This window comes from Lissotriton vulgaris, chromosome 8 (genome assembly GCF_964263255.1).
Source record: "Lissotriton vulgaris chromosome 8, aLisVul1.2, whole genome shotgun sequence".
In the NCBI taxonomy this organism is placed as follows: domain Eukaryota; kingdom Metazoa; phylum Chordata; class Amphibia; order Caudata; family Salamandridae; genus Lissotriton; species Lissotriton vulgaris.
In genome coordinates, this window is record NC_141696.1 from 1,302,545,197 (window position 1) to 1,302,566,499 (window position 21,303).

The following is a 21,303-nucleotide window of genomic DNA, read 5'->3' on the forward strand; positions in this document are numbered from 1 at the left end:
AGTGTAATTATTTGGCGTGTAATTATGTGGCACTGAGTGGTATTTGGAGTGTATGTTGCATTCAGTGCCGTGTAATTATGTGGCGTGTAATTGTGGCACTGAGCGGTATTTGGAGTGTATGTTGAACCCTGTCCTCGTTGAACACTGGTACATGAATACGGGTGTATTTCACCCGCCTGGCAATATGGTTTCCCTTGTGATGTGTCATACTACGATATGTATGTATATATGTTTTCCTAGGTTCCCGCCTATATATTTTCATGCTCAACAAGCAAACGACTAATCTCCTACTGGTCTCGTCCTTTATTCCCTTTTCTTCTTGTTTTGACATTGGTATGTGATGCACACAGCAGTGGCACACTAAGTTGTATTAAGCAAGGTTAATGCACTTCCATTGTATTCTCCCTTTTCCTTTCTTTTCTTGTCCTAGGTTTTGGTCAGGAGCAGAACAATGGCCCACCCTGACCTGTACTTTGGGTAGATATTTTTAATTCACTATTCACATGCACTTCACTATTGTTCTCATGTTCTGGTCCTGAAGAAGCGCCAGCAAGCTTAGCGGCGACAGAGGCGTCAAACATGTTGACCGTTTTTTTATACCTAGGCACAATATGCCCTGTGGGATGATACTCTATTTAGAGTTTTTTTAATCTGTCAAGAGGGACGCATCATCAAGATAACCCTTAGGAGGTTACCCCTTGTCAGTTTTTCATTTTACAATGCACGCACTTTTTGATACCCCTAATATAAGACCCACCCTTACCCCGCATACCCTCATGCACCATCCAGCATGCCTCAAAAAGATCTCCGATAAAGCGACCCTTCAGGGGACCCGTTGAGAATTGCAGCGCCGGCCCAACGAGGAGCACAGCCCGATGATGAAGCATAACACTCCTCGGGGTGTGTGAGGGCAACAAGAGGCAAGAGTAACCCTTCCCTTGTTTGTTGGGTCCGTTTCACCTAGGACTTCTTCTTCCCCTATCACAAGGCCTATGGATCACTTTGTGGACCTGGCCTTTGGAACAGTGTCCGTTTTTGGTGTAAGACAAGAAATGTTCATCACCGGGTACCACCTGACCTTTCTACGCCACTGAGTTTGGGAACTGTTAATGGAGGGGGGAGGGGCGTGTGTGTTTGGGGCAGGGACAAAGAGTGGCTAAAAGGAGCAACATATTATGTTATTATTGTGTGCGTTTGCACCTTCATGTAAATACATATCACACACCTTAAATGAACAATAAATGCAAGTTAAAGTAATATCTGGGAAATGCAGTGTTTTTTTTGGGGGGGGGTGGGCTGTAGTATATATAGCACAAACTAGACCTGAAGTTGTCAGAGCGCAATAGATGAGCACCAGTTACGTTACAGACGGTCACATTCATTTTGTTTTTTGTCAGGCACGGCCCGGGTAAATTAAGTGATTTACCCAAAATTGCAGGATGTTGAGCGTCCCTGCTGAGAATTCACCCTAGGCGTCCACCCTAACGCTTAGGTCACATCCTCGCCCTTTCTGTTACGTTTTGAAAGGTTGTGATCACTGTAGATGTCTGTGTGTAACCAGTCCCAGAATCTAATCATTGGTGCAATAGTGGGGAATAGTAACGTGTATCCATAGTGCTACGAGGCCCCAGCATGTGACTCTAAGCACTGTGAACATGCAGGTAATGGTTTTATTGTACAATCACATAATTCCATGGGGCCCCGATTATATTGTTGGATGCAATAGCAGAAAGCTCAGTGACAGCTAGGCACACTCCGGGATGTACAGGATTTTAATGTACCTGTTTCAAACCAAACCTTTAATTACAGAGGCCACGTGTCTCGAAGAGGATTCCGAGTAAACTTTGTGTGCCACTCAGTTTTTGGAGAAATCATTGAGCTTTCTTAAAAGCTGCGTTAACACTATGAACTTTCTTCCACCTCAAAGTTGCATTCTTATCGTCCGTGCAGAATCCTTAAAAGATACCCTAAGTGGGCTTCGGTGGCTGGAGGAGCCTGGCCTCGCTTTCCTTAACAGGGGCGTCCGGCGGTCCTCAAACTCGGGTGTCCAGTGGTTTCCTAAGAGCCGGGGCATCTTTATGTAATTGGCCGGGTTGGGACGGGGACCTGCAGGCGAAGGATGCTCCGCCCCTCTCGGCCTGTACTAGAGGCTGGGAGGAGGGGAGGCGCGGCCAGACTGCAGCCTCCCGCGACCGGCACCTGTCTGAAGTGAGGCGGGTCACCTTCGACCCGGGGGTCTCGGACACCTGCCCCGCTCTGCAGCCCGAGGGAGGCCGAACAGCCTGCACTCCAGAGACATAAAAATACCCGTCTATTTGTGTCACTAGATGGCGTCACCCGTCACTAGATAGCGCTAAAGCCTAGGACGTCAGGAAAATGGCAGCAGTTGCAAACACACTGGGTAAAATAAGGCATACATTCTGCAACTTGGCATCACTGCTCGGAGTGAGAAGGTCTTTAAGTATTACATATATGACACGCATAAGCAGGCCTAGCTAGAGGAAAATAGAGTGTTAAATGTGGCAGGGGGTCTGGCCACCTGAATGCGTGGGTGCGTCTGGAGACACTGCTCAGAGCTGCTTCGCCGTGAAATGGATCCAAAAAAAAAAAGCCAGCGAGCGCCACTGCAGGCATATGTCTTCATTTATCGCACCTGTGTCGGCACCATAATTGAAGACACATGGGCTTTGGTGCGCGTAACAGACACCAATAGGCCATAGGCGGAGCTACGCAACCGCCTATGGCCTATTGCGTGTTCTGTTCACGCACTCAAAGCCGAATAAAAATGGACCTAGGAAATAACACGCACGAGCTGTGTGGAATTTCCAGCTCCATTTTGAAAACCCCTACAAAACGGCTCGCCTACGCGAGCACTGCTACGCAGTGCATCACGAGGGCTCGCCCTAAAAACGTATATGAGCTATATCCTCCGTATGGTTTCCAATAGTTGTCACTCAGATTTGCTTCACAATAGCTTTTTAAGGAAGCAACTTTGTACGTAGAGCAAATATGTTTAAATTAGAAACTTTATATTAGTATGTTACACTTAAGTGGAGAAATATCATTTTGATAAAGAGACTCATGGTGGTATTACACCTCATTCGAAAAAGCAGCCTTAAATGCACCCCCCAGATGAAGAAATCTCCACCCATATTACAGACTGGTCACATCAATAAGCCCCCATTTGCGCGTTCCCCACTACCTAGTGCATGTTGGCACTATGAAATCACTTGTGTCATCATGGGGGTTTTACAAGTATTACAGTGCCTCATTTATATAAATAAGACACCCCAATTGCGTGTATCTCCCTCTTTTAATGTCATTTATTTTTTGTGGACTTGCATCCAAATATTAATAGCTTAGAGTTCATATTTTATCATCTTCAGGTGCATATTGGGTTCATTCCCATCAGGTGGAGTGTTGTTTTGGCAAATAAATCCCTTTATTAATGATGGAATTTATAGTATTTGATAAAAACCACCACAATTGCAAATGAGGGGGACAAAAAGATCACCCACCCGCAACAAAAAGGAAACTCCACATAATCCCCTATCCGTATGAGAAATTGATCACAGCAACCCACCTTCCTTACTGCCCAGCGTTACCCACTTACTGGCGCATGTCGACACTGTAAACTACCTAATCTCCTACTGGGAGCTTTGTAAATATTCTGGCGCCACATTCACTTGACTAAGACTACCCTGTAGCACATATCTCCCTCATTTTGCGACAATAATAGTGCATGGACTTTCCTGCCAAATCCCAACAATGGTATTTTGACTTGTTGCATTCCCCCATTGGCCAGGGCCAGCAACGCCCTACACTCACTGCGTGAGACCGCCACCCATCGAGGACCACACTTTTGCCTCTCTGGCAAGTTCTGTGCGGGCCAACCTCCTGCATTGTTACTGGAGGTACATTGCCCTCGACATAATAAATACTGTATCTCCCTTTCATCGACTTTGACCCCCAACGAACAAGGCTTCCACAACCCTTCCTATCGTAGCGGACTCCACCTGTAACCCCTTCGACGCTCATGACGAGCTCAGCTCGTCATGAGTTACGCCTCTCGTACGCTCATGACGAGCTGAGCTCCTCATGAACCGCGGGTTTTAAAAAAAGTCAGCACACAGCGGGAAAACCCGCCGCGCGCATGGAGTTAAGAACTCATTTTACTGGACCCATTTTAAAAATTTCTCCATGCTGCATCGAGAACACAAAAGATAAATGCCTAGAGAGTGGAACATTTTAATTAATGTAACAATGCTTAATATCTAGATTTAATATGAGAAGGTTTGGTATGAACAACTAGGAAGAATGGGACCAGTTCACCACCTCAAAGACACCTAATTTTGTAAGATTTCTGTTGTGTGTCAGAATCAATTTTTGTGAATTTAGCGCTATGGTATACAGAATCAATGAAGAATTAGTAGGCACTACATACATCGCTTTATATTGATAGCAGTTTTAAATGTGTGCCTAGTTAATTGTGACACTCATTGAGACATTATGACTCATGTACAATTGGTATTAGGAGGTTTTTTTTATGACTCATGTATATAATTTTGTTGTACACAGCGTTTGGGTAAATGAACGATCCTCGACAAAAATAGTGATTGTTATGATAAAGATTTCTAACAACCGGTCTAGTTGGTAGATCCGGTGACTAAGAACACATGACGTGTATGGGCCAATAAAGGGATACTTAAAGGGCATTAGAGACTCTGAGAGTTATCCCAGAGTCGAAATGCGTTTTGACATCCATCAGCATGAAGAACTTTTTTAAAGTAAGTACAAATACGCAGGTCCTGTTCATGGGACCATGAGGGTGCAGTACGCTCAATAGAAATGGCGGTGGAATCCTTGTTCGGTGGGGGTCAACCCGATGTAAGGGGGATACAGTATTTAAGATGTAGGGCTGTGTACCTCCAGTAACAATGCAGGAGGTTGGTCTGCATAGGAGACCCAGGAGGTGTGAGACTGTAGTCCTCATTGGCTGGTGGTCGCATGCAGTCAGCGTATGGCGTTGCTGGCCCCAGCATATGGGGGAATTGAACAGGTCAAATTAACGTTGTTAGAGTTTGGCAGGCAAGTCCATGCACTATTATGGTCGCAAAATGAGGGCGATAAATGCTACTGGGGGGGCTTAGTTAAATGAATGTGGCACTAGAATAATTACAAAGCTTCCAATAGGAGATTCAGTAGTTTACAGTAACGATGTGCACCAGGGAGTCAGGAACGCTAGGCGCCAATGAAAGTGGGTTGTGTGATCGGTCACTAGTACGGATAGGGTATAGTGTAGCATTCTCATTTTTTTTGTGGTGGTGATATGTATGTCCCCTCATTTGTAACTGTGGTGTTTTTTTCAAAAGCTATGAATTCCACTACTATTAAAGCGATTTATTTGCCAAAATGACACTTCCCTACCTCAAGGGATGAACCAATAGGCAGATAAAGATGACAAAATAAGGTCTCTAACCTATTCATATTTGGCAGGCAAGTTAATGCAAAATATATGGCACGATGAGTAAAGGGGTCTCTTTGTCAAAGCGATATTTCTCCACTTGAGGGGAACGTACTAATATGTATTTTAAGATGCTAAAACTATGTTTCTAATTTATAGATATTGGCTCTAGGTAAAAAGTTGCTTCCTTAAAAAACTGTTGTGAAGCATATCTGAGTGATAACCAGGGACTGTGCATCTCTTAGGGCGTGGGGGCGTTGCCTCACTGATATTTGGTCCCTCATTTAAATATAAATAAAGTAAACACTTGACATGTTTTACATTCTTTTGCCACAAGCCGGTTGCAGTATCCCTGAGGGTGGGTCCTGACTCCTGGGACGTCAGTGCGGGCCTGAAGGGGTGGGACTTAACAATAATGTATCACAGACACAACACAATCAGTCAGAGGGGGCCCAAGTGTGCATGCCGAGTTGGACGGCTGCCTCTCTCCGGCTAACCCAGCATGCACAGTAGAAGCCAGCTCAGAGTCTCTTCCCCTTGCTTATATTGGAGCCCAGGATGACTCATAGCTGCAGCCACCAGTCTCAGTAATGAGCATTGTGGTCCTCTGCCCCAGCCAATCCGGGCCCTGCTGTAACAGCAGGAGAAGCATCTGGATTGGCTGAGAGAGACACTGTATTAGTTTCTTGGTGCCTCTACAGTGTGTGTGAGGCAGCGCAAGGCGGGAGGAGGCCACAGCGTTCTTTGCAGGTCAGCCCTCTAGATGTCTGGAGACTGCTATACTGAAGAGTCACAGGGCTTCTGAAGTACCCTCTCGTTTGAGCCTGTGGCCAGATGGCGACTGTCGAGCTCTGCCTCACATGCATGAACCCACTCAGTTATCCTACGGGGCATTTGCTGTAGAATGCAGGTTATTCGCAGCCACAGTCATCAGCAGTAGGTGCAATTGCCCAGAGGTCTATCTTAATCGGGTTGAGATCACTGCTCTGTGGGTTATATGTATTTCTATGCAGTAAGTACAGCACAGATGTCTTTATGGGGTGCAGGCCAGATTGGCTGTACCTCCCTGGGAGGCTGGAAGGGTGGGGGTGCTGGTTTTGTAGAAGTCCAGTAGTTTTGAAAGCACTCACTGCAGAGTTCCCTGTACAGCGAGTAGTTTTAATGCAACAATAAAAGTGTTGATATAACTCCAGTGATTAATATTCTTCTTGGAGAGAGATTGCAGTTTTGCTAGTGGCAGTTTTGACACAACTAAGGAAGCGCAGAGGGTTAATATGCCTGCTGCAAAGAACATGTACTACGCAGATTGCAGAACAGCATTTAATGTAAATAGCTTAGTAAGTTACTGCTTTTGTCACAGAGGCTCTTCTGTTACTGTGCAGTTCATAAGTTACAATCGTATCTAACACAGTGACCTATGAACTACCATCAAAGAGCAGCATGCAAGCTGCATGTTATAGGTTAGCAAGTTATGTTTTTTTCCAAGTTTTCCATTATCCTAATGTTGCCAAAAAAGGGTTTATTTGGATAGGAATACATTCTTATCAGCAAAGCTAACACTAACCACTCTGTTAAGTTATGAATTTTGAGAATGTGCTTCTCCATACCAAGCACTCTTAAAAATGCCTACCAGTATGGATGATATGAATCTAACACCTTGTAGCCCCCTTTGTCTTATGTAATATTTTCTATACCCTGATTTACACACGTATGATTCATTGTTATCTCAAAGTCTGTTATGAAGTTCTGTACTGAATAAGCAGCTACCTAGGTAATTTTCATTTGAAATCTCTTCATTGATGTCATAATTACACTTACATAATTGCTTTATCAACCTTCTTGCTGTCTCAAATTAGCTTGAAAACGCATAATTTGCCTATTCATGTTTCCAAATGTTCTTGGGGAGTATCCCTTTGAACCACCCTGATGGCGGTCAGGCTCTCTCGCTCTGTTCACTCGTAACAGGGCACTCAAAGAACTTTTACACCTCAACACTTTTAAGTGTCACCAGCCGCCACTGGTGACAACTATTGAAACCCGTAAGAACATAGCTCCGCTAGGTTATTTCTTCAGCCCGGAGTACATTGTGTCCAGTGGCAAATCATTGAAGTGGTAGCAACTCTATAAAAGGCTGAGCATTGATATGTGACCTATAAATACTAAAAGTAAAGTTGTCAGAGGAATAGAGATGCATGGTATTGCTGTCTTCCATTTTAGGATGCCCCTCCAAGATTAGGGTCAATCCTTGACTATTTGGAATCTTCAAGATAAGAAGTCCTGCTTGGATACTAGCACTCAAATACAGGTCCTGAATTGGAACTTCGATTCTTTCATTCACTGGTGAGTGTGTCATGGTGGGGTGAAGAATGAGTTGGTGAATATATGTGTATAGACGTTAGTGACAATGGCTTGAGTAAAAAATAGCTGACATTAATTTCTAGATGTACAAAACGCATGATTTAAGCACTAGGGAATATGGGTGTTATGGATGGTTATTTTAATGGATTTGTGGATGAGGTTTGTTCAATCTAGTGACAGTACCACTTCAGTATGGGAAACAAGGGGAAGAGATCCCTTTGGCACATTGAACATTTGTCAAAGCTTTGTATTTGATGTATTCCAGTATGAAAATTACAGTAGCTGTACCGCTTTTCTACAGATTTTATGAATTTTTGTTGTATGTGGGAGAATGTATTTGTTTGTCTTTAAGAAGGTAGTAAACAAACTATGCGATCCACCAAGAAACGTTGACAAAGTTATCGACACTGAATCTGTGTACATTTTTGGTACAATAGAGGATGACTTTTAAATGAGATCTAGTATCATGTACTATGTCAGAACAGATCAGTAGTGCTGAATAGACAATTGGCTGTGTTTTCTTTTTTGTCTCTCCATGTTTTGTTTACAGCTCCTTTTGTAGTTTTGTTTTAATTTTATTGCACAAAATTGTTTTGCGCCATATTATGACAAATTTTAAATATGTGATCTTTTTGTTTTTTAAATAAAAATTGTTTCTAAAACTGATATGGTACAATAATTTTCGAATGCAATATTGCCGATGTACGTATTGTATGGACTATGAATTTACAATTAAAGAAGGTATTTTTGAACATCCCATTTTAGCCTAGTGTTTCTTTATTCTGTAGTGGTACTGAAGTTTGAGTTATAATATTGTATGCCTTGCCAGTCCCAATGGCTGGTTAAAGAGAGAATGTAGTACACATATGTGGTGTTATACTTCCCAACGGGAGATCTGATTTTCACTGCTTCAAATGGTGCTCTCTCCCTTGCTTTGTGGGACCCTCTCATATTCCTGTCAATCTAGTGTGCCACAACATAAACCTCTAGATGGGTAACCACTTATTCAGTCAATGAATACTGATTGGAGGAGCTGACCGTCAGTCATTACAAGAAATTCCCCTCCCCATGGACTTCTGACCTTATTCTAAGATGCCCGCGTCTGATTACCCTCACCCTTCGATAATGTCCCCTGTGCTGAACACTGTCCACTAAAACACAACATAGCTATCTACAGTAGGCCACCTAAAGACAGCATTCTGAATGTGCACCCAAAACAGACCAAATAGGCAACTAACAGGTTGTCAAAGGCGTGCAACAGTCCTTCCTCTACTGGCCTCCTACCACGCCCTTACATCTCCCGAGTAATGGGTATGTGTACCAGCTGTAAAGCCTGATAAGACACTACCCATCACCTTGTCAAGTATTTACCCCTGGTCCGTTCACCTAACAATGCACAGTAACTTTTGGATGATATCTGGGCAGGCATGTGAAGGACTGGGTTCTGTAGGACCCAGCGGTGCCAGGGCACAACACCTGAAACCTTCGTGGGTAACCTGCTCCGGCGTACGAATCACAGAGACACGGGACACTTCCTTCGGCGTCAAAGATTCAAGGTTTATTTACTGCAGGGAACACAGAAGTCACGACAAGTACACCACGTGCAACTTGGGGAGACTGCTTCAAATTGGTTCTGTGGATCGCTCCTTTTATACAGTTTTTACCCATAGGACAACATGGTACACAAAAGTTTACAACTCAGTTCCCACCATCATCCCCCAGAGGGGTCGCTTTGGTCACTTTGAAACACATGAGGTCCGGAACATAAGTACGGAAACATTTGGCGGTTCCCAACTGTAAAAACCCATCTTCCCAACATTAGTGCATTCCAATCGGTAGTAAAACAGATCGAAGTAGGAACAAAGACAGGTGCAGGGGAAGACGGAGACAGTGGGGAGATCGGAAAGGGTGTAAAAGGGGAGGTATCGGGAAACACGAGATACAGGCATCAAAGGGACGTGCCTAATGAGATGCATGGCTGAGACAATAAGTCCGTGCGGCAAGATGAGCTTTGAGCGGCGCCATCTGCCTTACAGTAACATCCCCCTCGTCATAAAGACATTTACAAAGAACATGTGTCTTCCGCACATATCTTGGGAGTCCCAGGGTCGCGAAGCGGACAGCGTCCGTTCGCTGGCTACTTGAGGGCAAGAGACAAAATGGATGCCGTATCTAAGATGGAACCCGTGGGTACAGATGAAAAACCCACCTAACAAACGAACGGTTTAAGTTAGCACAGCGAAACTGCGCACACTTACTAAACTCGTCATTTGCGGTTCATAGATACCAGACTCGACCATATTCGTGCGAGTCGAAAGCACCACTTACGATTGTCACGGAACCTCAGACGCTCCTTTTGCCCTCATGTAGGCAAGCACTAGTCGGAATCATAATCAATATTCATCAAACCACCGAGATGTTGCTGTAGCATAGCTCTGTCCAATCGAGTCCCCTTGGTAACAGGTGGTTGTCTCATACACGTTGTAGCACAGAGGCCACATAAGGCAGGACCGCACTGCACACAAAGGCAACACGTGAACAGGAACGCCACAACGACTCCGATGATCATCAGAATTTTCCAACCCCACGTCGACATCATGCCCCAAAACCATCCAAGTAACGTCCAATCCCCTACATCCACGTGTATGGATTCGGAGATTTTATGCAACCTCGAGATGGCTTGATAGACAGTAGGAGCATTATCTGGAATAAAAATGCAGCAGCTCGAATGGATCACCTTACATACCCCACCTCGATCTGCTAAGATGACATCTAAAACCATACGGTTTTGTAACGTCATAAGTCTCTCCGCCTGAAGTTCTGTGGTGATATTACCAAGGGCACTGGCAGTAATATTAGCTGTCGATTCTACCACTTGAGTCAACTGTCTCAGGTTCCTACTATTAACCATAGGTCCCCAAAACGGGAGGAAACCCTTGAAAAAGTCTCCTGCCTCTTGACCGGCAGTATCCTCTTCGCTAATTACGCCTCTCACAACTCTAGTCTTATGATAATCGGCATCTACGGTAAACGTCGGAGGCAACAGATTTGCAATGAAACATGAGCCCATAAAGTCAGCGGGCAACCATGTGTATGCACGATCATAGCAGATAAAGTATGTACCCTTGGCAGCCAGGAACACAGGGGACGAGACCATAGGCAATATGTAATTTTCAATGCAAGCACTTGCTCCAAGTCGGGCTTGCGACCTTCGGCCACGACCCATGAGACAAAAATTACCAGTGTGGGGTACGACCCATATCGGAGGCGAGCTTTTAAGCTGCTTTTCGCTAGTGAACGCACTATATTCACCTCTACTTAGGACCCTATAGGCTTGTATCTCTTCTTCGGGAATAAGCGAGGGATCATAGATATCACTATCTAAATCCTCTATTGCTATCGACAAAGGTTTTTGATACGAGGTAGGACCAGAGTAGGGGGAACGTGGTTCTCGAATGGGGTGGAAACCCAGTGCGCTTCGAAACATTGTTTGAAATGCTCGAGCTGACCCTTGGGAACTATATGGTAACACCAGATATGGAATTCCCTTATCCGTAGTATGTGGCATCAACCCACACACCCAACAATTAGTAGTGTTAACCACTAACTGATGCTGATGAAGGAGCTGAATAAAGGAATTGTTGCGGAATTCTACACGTCTAGCCTGCTCGTGTTCCGGTAACATATGAAAGGAATGGGGAGAAACAGTAGAGGTAAGGTTAGGGTCAGGAGTAGGAGTAGGTGTAGCAGGTAAGAAGTAAGACATCATGTAATACACCCCACCCGTCAAAAGTGCAGAAGCAGTCAGAAACAATACAAACAGTTGGAATATAAAACATTTGGTACGACTGAGTTGCTGCAGCTTGAATCGATGAACCTGAGCTCCCTCCAAATCATTCAGCTTCGAGAATGCCATTCCCTACGACCGTCCGCAACGTTTCTTGACGCACTTCGTTCTGTATAGCAATAGTCAATCCCTAGGAGTTCCCAGGAACCGACGGCCTTTAACCTAGTGTCAAGACCTACTATCTAGAAGGAAGTACGCGCGCGGCCCTACGGCCTTCAATGCACAATATGTATGTATGCAAAAACAAAGTCTCTCAGCTGTGGAAGCAAAAAGTACAAGGAATGAAGCTCAATATATATATATACAGGAATATTTACAGTAATACGAAGGTTCAAAACTGATCACGAAAAATGGGATTATGCAGTTGTCAATACAACAAAACCGAATCTTTTTATTTGTCCTTAGTGCGAGATCGCAAAAAGTATCGGGTTTTCCCAAGACGTGTCTGCTCGTCAAACAAAGGATCCGTTGAAGAGACAGCGTCCTGCTGATCAGTTGAGTGTTCTGGTCTTGAGTCTTTCGATGCTAATTGTTCAACAGTGTCTTTCTGCTGCGCTGAGGATTCTCCAACAGGCTGTGCATCGCTAAAAGGTACAAATGCCGGCAATGTTTCTGTTTCCGTTGACGCAATGCCTCTCCTTACCCACGGGTCTGCCGGCAAAGGAATAGGGACTCGTTTAGTGTGGGTGGCATGCACCCAATTCTTACGTCCCTCGAGACGAACGGCAGTCCTCGTGGCCAGGAGCACTTGATAGGGTCCGGTGAACCTCGGGTCTAGGTTGTTTTTGCGTGAAAAATTTCTCGTCACCACCCAGTCTCCGGGCTGGAGCTGGTGGCCTGGACCCTCCGTCTGCGTCGGCAAGGCGTCGTAAACCTGTTGGTGAATTAACCTCAGTTTAGCAGTCAAGTCATGTAGATAATCGATCAACATTGGGTACTCAAGATCAGAAAACATTCCTGGCCTAGGAACCCCCCACACATTAGCAGGACGGCCGAACACTATTTCATAGGGACTAAGCCCTACTCGGGAGTGTACAGTCGCCCTAGTTGACAGTAATGCTAAAGGTAAAGCGTCAGGCCACGACAGACCAGTCGTAGCCTGAATCTTTGCTAGCTTTAGTTTAAGGGTGCCGTTGTACCCTTCAACCAAACCAGCTGACTGGGGATGATTGGCGCTATGGAATTTCTGATTAATTCCAAGGCCCTTACACACACTCTTCATCACACTACCCACAAACTCACTTCCGTTATCTGACCACACGACTCTAGGCGTTGGGGTTCCTTTGCCAGGATTGTACATCATGCACACCATACAATTCTTCACCAAACGTTCAGCACATTTCGTGATGCCATCATTCTTCCATACCGGAGACAACAATTTACAAATACCTTTCACGCTGATATGTGCTAACCCATGCGCCATTGTCACAACGGCCAGCACATACGCATCAGGCAACAACCATCTTTTCTGATCCGATAAATCAATCCAACAACCATTCGCATCCAACTTTCCCGTGCTTTCTTTCCACTTCGCCTTTTCAGTCTCGGTGGCTTCATTCTGAATTTCTTTCACACTTTCGATAGTGTCCTCACACATGCTCGATTCTGTAGGCCACCTAACCGAACTCGTCACATACATCCGAGTGCTAAGGTTCCGGGCAGTCTCCTTAGCGATCTCGTCTGCAAACGCATTACCACGACCAACATCATCCGTCACCTTACGATGCGCACTACATTTAACAATCGCTACTTGCTTAGGCAACGTCAATGCATCCAAAAGATCATTCACAAGCTGGCCATGCTGAATCTTCGTACCGTGCGACGTCAAGAAACCTCTCTCTCCACAGACGTCCAAAACTGTGAGCAACTCCAAACGCGTACTGGCTGTCAGTAAACACATTCACACGTTTCCCTTTCGCTAACACACATGCTCTAGTAAGAGCAATCAATTCTGCAGCTTGGGCAGAATTCTGATTCAACCTTGCAGTCTCAACAACCGTATTCAACGTCACAACAGCATAAGCAGTAGTCACATCGCCATTCGGCAACTTAAAACATGACCCATCCACATACAGTGTGCCATCCGGATCTTCCAATGGGGTGTTTTTAAGGTCCACTCGACCTTTTGTTTCCTCTTCAGTCCTCAAGTAGCAATCATGTTCTGCTACTTCATCTGACTCTGTGCTAATTGGTAACAAAGTTGCCGGGTTCAGAACATTACAACGTTTTATCTGAATATGACTTGCCAATAGCGTCAACTCGTACCCAGACAACCTCGCACTCGTCAAGTGCTGAGTTTTCGTTCGATTCAAAAGGGTATCGACTGCATGCGGAACCATCACCGTAAGCATATTATCCATGACCAATCCTGCTGATTGTCGGATGGAGACCGCACCTGCCGCAGTTGCTCTTAAACAACTCGGCAATGCTCTAGCTACTGGGTCCAAGGTCGAGGAAAAATATGCACATGGACGCTGTTTACCACCAAAAGGTTGCGTTAAGACACTCAAAGCACAACCTTCTCTCTCGTGAACATATAATGTAAACGGCTTACTGTAGTCAGGAGTACCTAACACAGGAGCCGAACACAATGAATCACGCAGTTCAGAAAAACTTTTCTGACATTCTTCCGTCCATGGTAAAGGAGTTGTAACATCCTTGCACGTAAGAGCCACCAATGGTTTCGCTAGCAATGAAAAATTAGGAATCCATTGCCTGCAGTACGACGTGATACCTAGAAAGGCACGCACATCTCTTTGGGTTTTTGGCACAGCCATTCGTGCAATCGCTGCAATTCTCTCTGGGGTCAACCTCCTTCCCTCCTTTGACAATAAGTGACCTAGATAGGTTACTTCTTGACAACAATATTGGAGTTTAGTAGGTGACACCTTGTGATTCAACTCACAGAGATGTTGCAGCAACGACACCGTAGCAATTTTGCAAATGTCCTGAGTATCGGCGGCTACCAATAAGTCGTCGACGTATTGGATTAAGGCCGCACCGACCGGCAACCGAGACACATCCAGTTGACCCTTCAAGGCTTGACTGTAAATCGATGGACTTTCACAGTAGCCCTGAGGAGCGCGTTTGAACCGGAAGCTGCGTCCACCGAGAGAGAAACCGAAAAGGTCTCTGCTCTCTTCAGCAATCGGGATGCTGAAAAACGCATTTTTCAAGTCAATCACCGAAAACCACGATGCAGAAGCTGGAATCAGAGTCAGTAGCGCCGTGATGTCAGGCACAACAGGGAATTGAGGAACCACAATTTTATTCACCTCCCGTAAATCGATAACAAAACGATAAACAGGTGGTTTTGAAGGATCAGTACGTTTAAGAATAGGCAGCACAGGGCTGTTGCACACGTTTCCCCGAGTCTCTTCAATAACATCTTTCTCAATCAGATCATAAATGATCGCCAACAGTGCTCGTTCACCATCAAGGGAGATACGATACTGGGGAATACGTGGCAAACGCACATTAGATTTCAACTGAACAACATAGGGCGAGATATCAAGTAGGCCCACGTCATTCGGACCCGTTGCCCACAAAGACGCAGGAAGAGAACTCAATTCCGGTGGAAGCTTGTCGAGAGACAAGTACATGGGAGAGACAACCCTTTCTCCTAACGTAAGCTTTATACCCGCAGGAGAACAATACAAAGTTGCGTACAAACGTTTAAGCAAATCCAGGCCCAAAAGATTTTCACCACAACCTGTGGTTAGAATCAATGGAGCTTCTAGCTCATGTGGCCCAATTTTAAGGGGCAAAGGGCGCGAAACTGGATTGCTAACGGGGGCGCCAGAGAATCCTACGGAAACATTTGTTAAGCCAGACAAAGGTGCGCCAGGGAGTTTCGAATGCTGAATAGAACTTTTCGCTGCACCAGTGTCCAACAGAAAAGGCTCAACGACGCCCGATGTAGCAACTGCGACGTAAGGCCCTCTCTGATCAACCGGAACTGATACCACTCCCTCTCCTTGTCTTTGGCTGTCCTAGTAATTACTGTCGTCAGTCCCCTGATCGACGTAATAATCATCTACATTATACTGCGCAGATCGTCCTTGCGACGATCCACGTTGATCAAAACAATTATTATTATTAGATGAGTTATCTGAACGATCGTTCTGAGTACCACGACCTCTACCACGTGATGCCTGCTGCGAACCACCACGACCTCCTTTAGAGGAGTTACCACTATTACGTTCATTCAAAACAGGGCAATTGAATTTAATATGTCCCTCCTGTCTACAATAAGCACATTGATTGTACCCCAACGATGATCTTTGGAAGGAGGAATCATTACGCGGCTGCGATCGATTCGATTGCGGCTGCGATCTATTCTGCTGGGGTGCATTCTGATTCGAACGCGGAGGATATGCTTGTTGAAGCAACACTTTAGTTTTTAGCTCTTTCGTCTTTTTATCAGCACGGTCGCTCTCTTCTTTCTCTCTATTCTCATAATATTGTGCCGTAGCCAATATCTGAGCAGAGGTAGAAACGGCCCATGCACTTTCCGAATTCTTTAATTTATTGCTCAAATCGGGCAATAAGTTCGAAACAAATTTATCCACAAACAATCTCTGTCCACCCTCGGTACCCATATCCTGTCCACTATGGTCAATGAATGCTTCCTCGAACCTCGTAAAGAAGTCGGAAACACTCTCATCTTTCTTTTGCTTGCAAGCTGACAATTTGTCCCAATTTACTCTCATAGCTGGCATAAGCGTTTTCATTAATGTAATTATTCTTTGGGGAAGAGCAGCAATCAACTGTTCAGGCTTAGCACCACCAACTTGCAACCCATCCGCCGCTACGATGGCCGCCCAATCACCACCTAGCTCGGTCGCGTGATTTTCCTGACGAATCTTAGCCCATACCGGTTGCGGTACAACATTGCCAAACAACATATCGATATCGGCAAGACTCATTACCGTAGCATCTACGAGCTGCGATAATTCTTTGTAATACCCTGCGGGATTTTTGCGAGGGTCAGGCAAAGATTGCTTCACCTGTAACACTTCCGATCTTTTCCATGGGAGATGTATCCATACTCTCTGAAAATATGGCGGGACCGGAGGGGCAGCTGCGGGGTTACCTGGCATCCAAACCGGTGGAACTTCACGCATGGGATATTGGCCAGACTCATCTGGTTGTCTTTCAATATCTTCGATAAACAATGCATGAGGGATCGGAGCGGGGCGAAGAGATAGCAACCGCTCAATAGCACGTCGAACGTTAGTATCTACTATCAGTCCATTTGCGAACTGAAGCTGAAGCTCAGACAGGGCGGTCAGCACCTCGTCAGGCGCATCGGCCACTATCTGATCATGAAGGAACTTGCACATTTCATTAAACACATATCTCTGGGTTGGTGCATTAAACTGACAGAACGTTTCAAGGACAACACGGGGTGGATTTCTAAGAGGGTTTACCATCCAACCCATCGCCATATTATATAGCGCAACACGTTCTCTGTTTCCAGGAAGCTGACTACGTCTCTGAGGACCATCAGAACTTGCGGACCCATGAACAGGTCCGAGCGAATGAAAGAAGCTAGCCGCAAGAGGAGAATTACGAGAACGAGTAGAAGGAGAAGCGTACGATACAGGACTAACAAGAGAAGGAGTAGAAACAGTAGCAACAGCAGGAGTTAACAAAACAGGAGCAGCAGCGGGAGCAGGAGTATGTGGAAGTGGAGGAGCAGTAGGGATAGAAACAGGCAAAGGAGCAGGAACAGTCGGAAGAGCAGGTGCAGGTTGAGGAACAGGCGGAGGAACAATAGGCGGAAAAATAGGTACGGCAGGAACCACAGGAGCTGCAGCTGCGGTACCCTGTACGTACGGAGGTGGCGACTTCATGAGATAAGACATTAAAGGATCCTCAACTGGCTCTTCCTTCTTTTCCGACTCCGTAGGCAATGCGGGATAACATTTATCTACGGTCATACGCTGTAGTCTGTCAAACACTTCCTTATCCTTAACCTCCTTATCATGCTGAAATTGCTCTGCTTTCTTTACTATAGTAGCAACATTATCTCGATGATTACGTTTATTTTGTCTGATTTCTTTCTGTCGGGCTTCTTTGCGCCACAACCGAAAGGCATCAAACATGGCCGGCCTTGATTTTCTTTCGAACAGTTTAATCTCTAAATTATCTAAGATCGGGGCCTCGAAGCTACCATGAGGTGGCCAACGAAGGTCGCCGTCCTTCTTTGTATATTTAATCCAATAATCATTAAAGGTAATCGGACCTAGTCCATGTTTACTATATAGTTCATAAGTGGGAGTTCCAACCGGAGGTATCGGACACGAGTCCTCCAGTCGGGAGTCCGTACCACAAGGTCTGAAACAACTAAACAAAGTACTACGACCAGGCATCTTGCACACTAGCCGAGTTTCACAAACTTCAAGGGTTACGGGATTTACCAAGTCCCAGCAAAGAACAAAACCCTCGGTCTTTGGCGGCTGCAGTCGTCAAACAACACAACAAAGTACGCTAGCAAAGTGTCACCGACAAAAACACTCACACAGCGTTAACAACAAAAACACTCGCTAAAGTGTCAACAACCAAGAACTCTGGGAGCGACCCACAAATACTTAACTCAAAGATCAATGGCGTCACCAGGAAGGCCCGTCTATCGTCTCGCTATACCAAGGTCTACGCCAGGCGCCAAAACAGGTCTACAGTCAGGGCAGCAGTCCGTCGCAGCCGTCCGGAGGCGGGAATCTTCGCGGGAAAAGTCTTCGGGCCACTTATTTCGACAACTGGATCGATGAAGCGGAGTGCACCTTCCCTCGGAGATTTCACACGAAGTTCCTCACGATCGTCGGGCTTGGACCGGTACCACTGATGCAGCCCCACGTTGGGCGCCAACTGAAGGACTGGGTTCTGTAGGACCCAGCGGTGCCAGGGCACAACACCTGAAACCTTCGTGGGTAACCTGCTCCGGCGTACGAATCACAGAGACACGGGACACTTCCTTCGGCGTCAAAGATTCAAGGTTTATTTACTGCAGGGAACACAGAAGTCACGACAAGTACACCACGTGCAACTTGGGGAGACTGCTTCAAATTGGTTCTGTGGATCGCTCCTTTTATACAGTTTTTACCCATAGGACAACATGGTACACAAAAGTTTACAACTCAGTTCCCACCATCATCCCCCAGAGGGGTCGCTTTGGTCACTTTGAAACACATGAGGTCCGGAACATAAGTACGGAAACATTTGGCGGTTCCCAACTGTAAAAACCCATCTTCCCAACATTAGTGCATTCCAATCGGTAGTAAAACAGATCGAAGTAGGAACAAAGACAGGTGCAGGGGAAGACGGAGACAGTGGGGAGATCGGAAAGGGTGTAAAAGGGGAGGTATCGGGAAACACGAGATACAGGCATCAAAGGGACGTGCCTAATGAGATGCATGGCTGAGACAATAAGTCTGTGCGGCAAGATGAGCTTTGAGCGGCGCCATCTGCCTTACAGTAACATCCCCCTCGTCATAAAGACATTTACAAAGAACATGTGTCTTCCGCACATATCTTGGGAGTCCCAGGGTCGCGAAGCGGACAGCATCCGTTCGCTGGCTACTTGAGGGCAAGAGACAAAATGGATGCCGTATCTAAGATGGAACCCGTGGGTACAGATGAAAAACCCACCTAACAAACAAACGGTTTAAGTTAGCACAGCGAAACTGCGCACACTTACTAAACTCGTCATTTGCGGTTCATAGATACCAGACTCGACCATATTCGTGCGAGTCGAAAGCACCACTTACGATTGTCACGGAACCTCACATGCTGCCCCAGTTTTTTGACCTACAGTTGGAAAAGGCGGGAAAGCTAGGGGAACAGGAGGCCATGTTGTTTGTGCTACTTCTTCTTATACCGAGCATGCCCCCTTTCCAGTACCTCAGGGAGATCCACGTGGCTGTCAAAGCTCCTGTACCCTGACCTGTGCCAAAGCACAGAAGGGGAGACAAACTCACATATTGGGTTGCCTGGGTGACTTTGCAGCTGTAGGAAGTCTCCTTTGGCCCCTGTATTGAACAAGACACACACTTTAAGCAACCTAGGGGCGCTTAAAAATATTTGTGTCACTGAGGGCATCGTCCTGGCCTACTCATTCCTTTCCATTTTCTCACCTGGTCTCATTTTGAAAACTCTTCCTTAACAGCAGCAATGTTTGTTGGGATTACAGAAAGTCAGGAGTCAGGCTGAAGTTTGTCTGTGCTTCGGATGCTTTTCCTAGTACCCGAGCTTTAAGCAGTGCTGCAGTAGTTAATGACCTATTCAGGCTGTTCAGTAGCTTGATTAGAAAGAGGGTATTAACTGGCAATAACAACCTGCTGTCCAAAATGTTGAAAAGTAACAAAATAATGACTAAACAAACTGGGGACAACTAGACTCGACTTTCGGGGGGCAGGGGCTAACTATTCCAGTCAATGGGGCGCGTCAAACATATCAAGCAATGTAGGCGGAGCTATCTTTATAACATATATGAGGGAAGCTAGCCTTCCAGCTAGCCTATTGAGTTATTCTGTTGCACTGTTTACCCGCAATTGTCTTTGAGCGCCATGAAACCATTTTGGTGACCATGCGCGGTATAAATGTTTTAACATAACATAACATAACAATGAAGTGCCAAACTGCAGTTTAAACTTATTGGGCAAACTCAATCCTAATATGATTGACAGACTAGATTATGTATTTATCCCTACCTTCCTCGCTTGGGGTCAGTTTGGTCATGGGCCTACTTGCTGAGGCCATATTGTTGGTGGGTGCTGTTTAATGCATTTGCTGCATATGGATATTTCGATTTGTGAAGTGTTTCTTTTGCTGTGGTTAGATATCATTCATTATTTGACTGAGACATTGTTTGATTGAGTATGAGTCAAAGTCAGACGGGTTTTTATAATTAGGTATGGTTTGTTTATTATCTGCTTAACAGTAACACTTAAGATTGGAGAACCCGATTTGGGTGCAATAGAGATCTAAGGTACATGTTAAAGAGGGGGTGAGGATGTTTGGTACATTAGTTGTGAATTGAATGGAGCTGACCTGAAGAGAAGTGAGATAAGGATCTGTCTGATCAAAAAGATGCAATCTGCTTGATCCTACACAGGTTACAGTTCTTTTTTCACTTCATCTTGTGTGATTCACAAAGATCTTTCTTCGTTTAGTAGTTGGTATGATGAACAGTATCAAAGGTAAGGGAGAGTTCAAGTAATAGGTGTGCCGGTACTCCATTTGTAATCCGCTGCTGCTTCTGTGCGTCAGCCATACCAGAATCTGTTTTGGTTGTCTGAAAGCAGATACTTTTCTTTGAATGTGGGTTTATGTTTTGAGGTACATCTTTCAATTGATTTAACTTTTTGACTAAAAACAGTCTGTTATTAGCCAGCGTTTACAAGACTTTTTTGACTCAATGCCTGTTCGGTTTAGGGAGGGTTTATGTCAGGCATTTAGTGTTCCTTTGGGAGAATACCTATATTCAATAAGTTGTTGGCTGTTCTGGTTGGATTAGCCACAGAGCTAGTCATGAGAACATGGGACTGCAGGTGATTCTGCTGGCCCACAGGTGCTTGCAACAATGATGAGGGATTGATAAAGCCTTGATGAGATTAAAGGTGAGTGACTG